The sequence below is a fragment of the Sminthopsis crassicaudata genome, chromosome 3 (genome assembly GCF_048593235.1).
Source record: "Sminthopsis crassicaudata isolate SCR6 chromosome 3, ASM4859323v1, whole genome shotgun sequence".
Taxonomy (NCBI): domain Eukaryota; kingdom Metazoa; phylum Chordata; class Mammalia; order Dasyuromorphia; family Dasyuridae; genus Sminthopsis; species Sminthopsis crassicaudata.
Window position 1 is genome coordinate 590,551,148 of NC_133619.1, and position 6,676 is coordinate 590,557,823.

Below are 6,676 nucleotides of genomic sequence, written 5' to 3' on the forward strand. Positions count from 1 at the left end.
CAATGTAGTGTCTGTGTCTGCAAAAGCACACTTCTTTCCCCACCTGTAGTTCATCCTGCCATCTACTGCATGAGTCAATTCTCACACCTTTTAATGTTGCTTTTCTTTACGTTTTTGTAACTATCATGTAAATCATTCTTCCATTGATGCTTACTTCACTCTTCATCAGTTCATAAGAGTTTTCCCAAGTTTTTCTGAATTCCTTATACTTCCCATTCCTTAAACATCCCACTGCATTCACCAATCTCAATTTTTTAAACTATTCTCCAGTTTGTGGGCATTCACTTTCCTTCTAATCTTTGCTACTACAAAGAGAGCTGCCATAAATACTATTATATCTATGAGATCTTCTCTCTGTCTTTGGCCTCCTTTGGGTATATTACTAGAAGTGACATCACTGAGTCAAAATTCCTACCTATTGAACATGGCTGTAAAATGTTTTCCAAAATTGTTAGGGGGAAACAAGTACCAATTATGTGGCAGGCACTATGCTAGGCACTTTACAATTTTTATACCATTTTATCCTCACAACAATCCTGGGTGATAGGTGCTATTATTATTATTATTATTATTATTATTATTTCCATTTTACAGATGAGGAAACTGAAGCAAACAGTGGTCGAGCGAGTTGCCCAGGGTCATGCAGCTTAAATATATAAGGCCAAATTTGAATTCAGGTCTTTTTTACTCCTAGCTCAGAATTCTAACCACTGAACTGTCTAGATGGCTCTATAAGCTATGACTAATTCATACCTTTACCAATAATACATAAGAATACCTATCTTTCCATAACCACTCCATCACTTGGCATTTTTTGTCTATTCATTTTTTTTTTGTTTTTCCCACCAAACTATGTGTCAACATACATGTATGCTTCAATCCAGCATATATGCACCTTTGAATTCACATGTCCTTATTTCTGTCTATCCTTCTGAATGTATGTGGGTTTGTATATATGTAAGGGGTGGGGATAGGAGCTAACAGACTGAATCTGAAATAAAGTTGAGTCAGCAACCTAAAGTTTTCACTCCTGGAGGCCAATAGAAAATATTCTCAAGCCATCTTTAAAAAAAAATTAATAATATTTTATTTTCTTCCCCAATTACATGTAAAGATAATTTTTAACATTCTTTTTTTAAATTTTGAGTTTCAAATTTTTTCCCTCCCTTTTTAACTCTTTTCTCTCTAAGCTGGTGAGTTATTTGATGTAAAAATGTTTAATCATATAAAACATATTACCATTCGCTATATTGTGAAAGGAGACATAGACCTAATGGAAAAAAAAAGGGGGGGGGGGAATTCAAAAAGTGAAAGTGTACTTTCATCTACATTCAGATTCCATAAGTTCTTTCTCTGGAGAGGTATAGTATTTTTCCCTATGAGTCTTTTGGAATTGTCTTAGATCACTGTATTACTGATAATTGCTAATAATTCATAGCTGATAATGCTATAATTCACAGTTGATCATTGTACAGTGTTGCTATTACTGTGTACAATGTACTGGTTCTATTCACTTTGCAACAGTTCATGTAAGTCTTTCCAAGTTTTTCAGAAACCAATTTGCTCATCATTTCTTATAGCACAGTAATATCCCGTTCCAATAAGATACCACACCTCGATCAGTTATTTTCCAATTAATGGGCAGTTCCTTAATTTCCAATTCTTTACTGCCACAAAAAGAACTGCTATAAATATTTTTGTACAAACAGTTCATTTTCTTTTCTTTTCTTTCTTTCTTTCTTTTTTTTTTTTTTTGTTGTTGTTGTTGTTTATTGGTTTGTTTGTTTCTTTGGGATACAGACCTAGTAGTGGTATTGCTGGTTAAAGAGTATGCATAGTTGTATAGACAGACATAGCTTCAAATTGCTCTCCAGAATGGTTGAACAGTGCACTAATGTTCTAGTTTCTTCATATTCCCTCCAACATTTATTAATTTTCTGTCATATTAGCCAATCTGATAGCTATAAGAGAGTATCTCAAAGTTGTTTTAATATTCATTTCTCTAATCAATAGTGATTTAGAGCATTTTTATATGACTATAGATGCCTCTGATTTCTTCATCTGAAAACTGCCTGCTCTGTCCTTTGACCATTTATCAACTAAGGAATGACTTCCCAAGTCATCATAAGGAGAGGAGAGGTCAGAAGTTTCAGGCACAAGAAAAGGGCACTGTTCTTGGAATCAGGGCACCTGGGTTCCTGTACCACCTGGCTCTGACTCTTAGTAACTGTAGGTGACTCCAAACTATTTCCTCTTCCGTGATTTTGTCAGAATGGGGAACCCCAGGTTACTCATATAATCTCTCTGTGTCTTAGTCAATAAGTCCTAAGGGATTGTCTGACACACTTAGATTGTAAATGAATGTTAAGCTTCAGAGGAGGAGTTTGAAACTAGGTCTCTTGCCTTTAAGCAGCATTTCAGCTGTAAGTTAATGTTTCTTTCCCATGTAGAAAATAAGCTTGTTGACACTTGAACTACTTAATAGGACTAGTTGGGAACCACTTTCTAACCCTATTTCTTACCACCTCCCAAGCTATACTGGGACTGAAAGCAAAAAGTCAATTATAAGGGTAGGACAGAAGGGTCTTTCTTCCAGAATCTCAGAGGTGACGAAAAGGAGAGAGGCAATATTATGGTCCTATTGATATAATAGAAAAAGCATCAAATTTGCAATCAGTATAGAATGCAATCAGTACGGTATAGTGGATAGTGAGATAGTGAGGTTCAAATCCTACTCTCTAACAAATACTGAACAAATCTTAAATCTCTCAAGTGTCTGGACGATCCTATAAAACTTTAAATTGCAGAGAACATGCTTGTCTGAACTAGTCTAAGGAGTTTTCAGACCAGAAGTTCATACATCCTGTCCCCTAGACTGTAAGCTCCTTGAGGACAGAGTCTATACATATTATGTCTGATACATAGTAAGAGCTTGTTCACAGAAAAAGAAAAAACAATCAGAATTGAATGCTACAAAATTATAATGACCAAACTTGGCCCCAAAGGAAAGATATAAGAATATACCTTCTTATATTTCTTTGCAGAGGCTGGGTATGGAACACTACGTGTCCAACTTTTTGTAATATTAGTTTTGCTGATTTTTTTTCCTTATGTTTACTTGTTATATAAGAGATAGCACTCTGAGGGCAGAATGGGAGGGATATATCATGAAACATAAATGATATAAGAACAAAAGATATCAATAACTTTTTTAACTCTTGTTCATCATTTAGTGTACTTATCACCTGGACAAGAGAACTAACCTCTTTTAAACTACCCACCCTCATCACCTCATGTTATAGACAAAAAAACTGAACCCCACAATGGCATAGTGATTTGTCCAAGTGTTATCCCACTACTAAGTACCAGAGACAGGATTTGACTAGTCTGAAAGCTTCAAAGCTGGTGCTCTTTCCACTATCCTAATATTCTTTTTGACCGGAAGGGGAAGCAATTGGGGTTAAGTGACTTGCTCAGGGTCACACAGATAGTGTCTGAGGCATAATTTGAACTCAGATCCTCCAAATTCCACTGCTGGTTCTCTATCCACTGAGCTATTGCCTCCCAAAAAAACAACTGCTTTTTAAATTGTCATTATATGACAGACATTCTCTCTTTATCAGAGTCTCAAATATCCATCTCAATGACTTTCCCATGGAGAGGCTCATCACCAGCTGCATGGTTAGAATGAAAAACTCACAGAGTATGGTCATGTTAGTCAATAAACAAACAAACAAATAAATGGGGAAGGAAGGAACAGACAAATGAATGAAAGACAGAAGGAAGGAAAAAGGAGGGGAGGATGGGGAAGGAAGAAGAATGGAAGGCAGCTAGGTGGTGCAGTGGACAGAGCACCAGCCCTGAAATCAGGAGGACCTGAGTTCAAATCTGACCTCAGACACTTAACACTTCCTAGTTGTGTGACCCTGTGTAACCCCAATTGCCTCAGAAAGAAAGAAAGAAAAAGATGAAGAAGAATGGAAGGAAGGAAGGAGGGAAGATAGTCTTTACCCTCAACGAGTATGAGTGAAGACAACAGAAAAAGGGAGATGAAAGGACAAGCTAGGTGTAGAAGAGAAGATTTTGAAGTCTAAAAAGTCAAAAACAAGGCTGAAAGATGCTGAAGGTAGGCTGACCTAGACCCCCTCACAAAATGGAGGAGGAGCTCTCTAGTAGAAGGGAGAGGGAGCGGGGCGGAGCGGGGCCTTTCAGAGGAATATTCTATGATCAGAAATAGTAAGATATTCCTGAGAGAGAGGAAGCCCCAGGTACTGAGGGAAATTTCAGGATGAGACAGCAGTAGAGACATGACTTTGAAGAGGAAGCTATTTCCTCTTCACTAAAGAAATAACTAACAGTCACAAGATCCATAAGAATACGTGAAAGAAACTTAACAATCATAATTTAATGACAAAACTACCATTATACTCATCCAAGTAAGTGGTTGTCCTTAAAACATGAATGAATGAATAAGTATTTATTATTATGTACCATCAAGAGCAGTTTGCAAGTAGGTATTTTTACAATTCAAATTAGGTCAACATTCTCCAAACAATTTCCACTGGGTTTGTGTCTTCTGGCAAGCCAATCAAAAGACTGAGCTCTTCTACCTATTTATGGAACCCATTCCAATATAGAAATTTTCCTTCTACCATTCAACTCCAACCAACCAATCCAAGATCTCCAGACCTCTCAAACTCCCAAAGTTCCCTCCCAACTTGAATACATTTATCTCAACAATGGTGTTTAGTTCCCTGTACTCAGGAAAGGAATACTAGGTAGACACAGCCAGAGGCCCAGGCTTAAGTGGACTCAGTTGAGATTCCTGCTCTAGGTGCTATATTAGAATCACCATGCTTCCAAGGTAAGAAAAAGTTTGGCCTCTACTCCTACCCCTCAGGGAAAACTTCCTTGCCATATATAAAGAGTTGAACAAAGAAAATGAATCAGATCCTGGCAATACTCCAAGGAACCACCCAGGATTTACGTTGTCATTCCAAAGCTCCACTTACTCTCAATGCTAAGATACATGTCATCAGACAGAAGTAGACAAAGCAGCTTGATACATGTTTCATCCCCGTTACTCTTTTCCCTGATTGAATATTTCATGGCTTCAGGAAATAGATTTGTTCATATCCCTAATTCTGGAAAATTACCTTGTATGGGGAAGGCTCAAACATTGTCTTTCCTGGGTCCTCTCTCAGTGGCTTGCACTAGAGTCAAAAGGTCCAGTCATTAATGGTCTCCTAAATGCCATTGGAAGAGATCCCACAGTCTATAGAACTCGGTAGTTATAGAGTCCCAAGATTAACAGCTTTTAGGGAGGGCTCATCCCTACCTTAGCTGGTTACAATCACTCCAAATTATAAAGATGTACAAATATTTTAGGAAGTCCTCACAGATTATCACCTGCAAGTACTTATAACAGCTTGTCACAACATAAGCAAATAAAGAAAAAGAAAAAAATGGATATCAAAATATCCATGAATATTAAAATAAAAATGAAAAAATAGAAGGGAAAAAAGAGAGGGCAAAGCTAAGTTTTCCTTCTCTAGTCCCAAATGAGCTCACAGACCATCTGAGGTTCCCTATAGCCATTAAGGACCTAAGTTCAATTGGCAGTTGCTGCCTTACCTACCAATGAGAAGCTAAAACTTACTTGTGTTCAGAAGCATCCATGGTTTCCTACAGCACATAGGGTAACCTTTATGTTTCCCAAAGGTTCCCTTGCCAATGCACATGGTCACTCATATAGGACAAATATCTCTCTAAGCAATAACTGTAAAACATAGGACAGCCACTTTTCTCCTGTGAATACCAATTAATGCATAGGATAATTCAATTTAGGGACCTGAAGTTACCCAATAATAAAACTTATAGCATTAATTCAAAATAACATCAAAACTCAGTTGAGCCCTAAACACAGGAAGAGCACCCCCCTCCAATTAAAAAAAAAAAAAAAAAAAAAAAAAGGAAATATTACTCCTCTTCACACACTTCACACATCCCAGCCAAACTGAGCTTTCTGCTGCTTGGGATGCAATGTTGTGGACCCCACAACATTGCACCCCACATCTTAGTGCCTTTGTAGATAGAAGCTGACTTCTATTCCTGGGATGTGCTTCCTTCTCACATCCACCTCTTCCATGGTACCCATATCCCTTCAAATCTCAACTCTTAAGTACAACAACCTATATGAGGCCTTTCTTGATTTCCCTGGAATCAAGTATAATTCCCAGGAATCCCCAGCCACCAAAAACAAATGTATTTACTTGGGTGTACATTTGTTTCCCCCAACAAACTAGGAAACTAGATGGTTTAGTGTAAAGAGTGCTGGATCTGGACTCAAGAATGTTTCAGACACTTGCTGTGTAAGCATTGGCAAGTTATTTAACCACCATAAACTGCATCAGTTTCCTCATCTGTAGAATGGGGATGATAATAATAATATTTATCTCCCACTGTTGTTTTGAGAATGAGTTAATATTTATAGAAGCCTTAAAGAACTATCTATACAAATGCTACCTTTTGTTATTATTATTAGTCCAAGAGACTTTTTCATTTGTCTTTAAACCCTCACTGCCTAGCAAAGTGTCTGGCACATGGTAAGAGCTTATTGAATTCTTGCGATGGATTGATTGGTTCACTCAGAATGAGGAGGACTCCTTTGATTCTC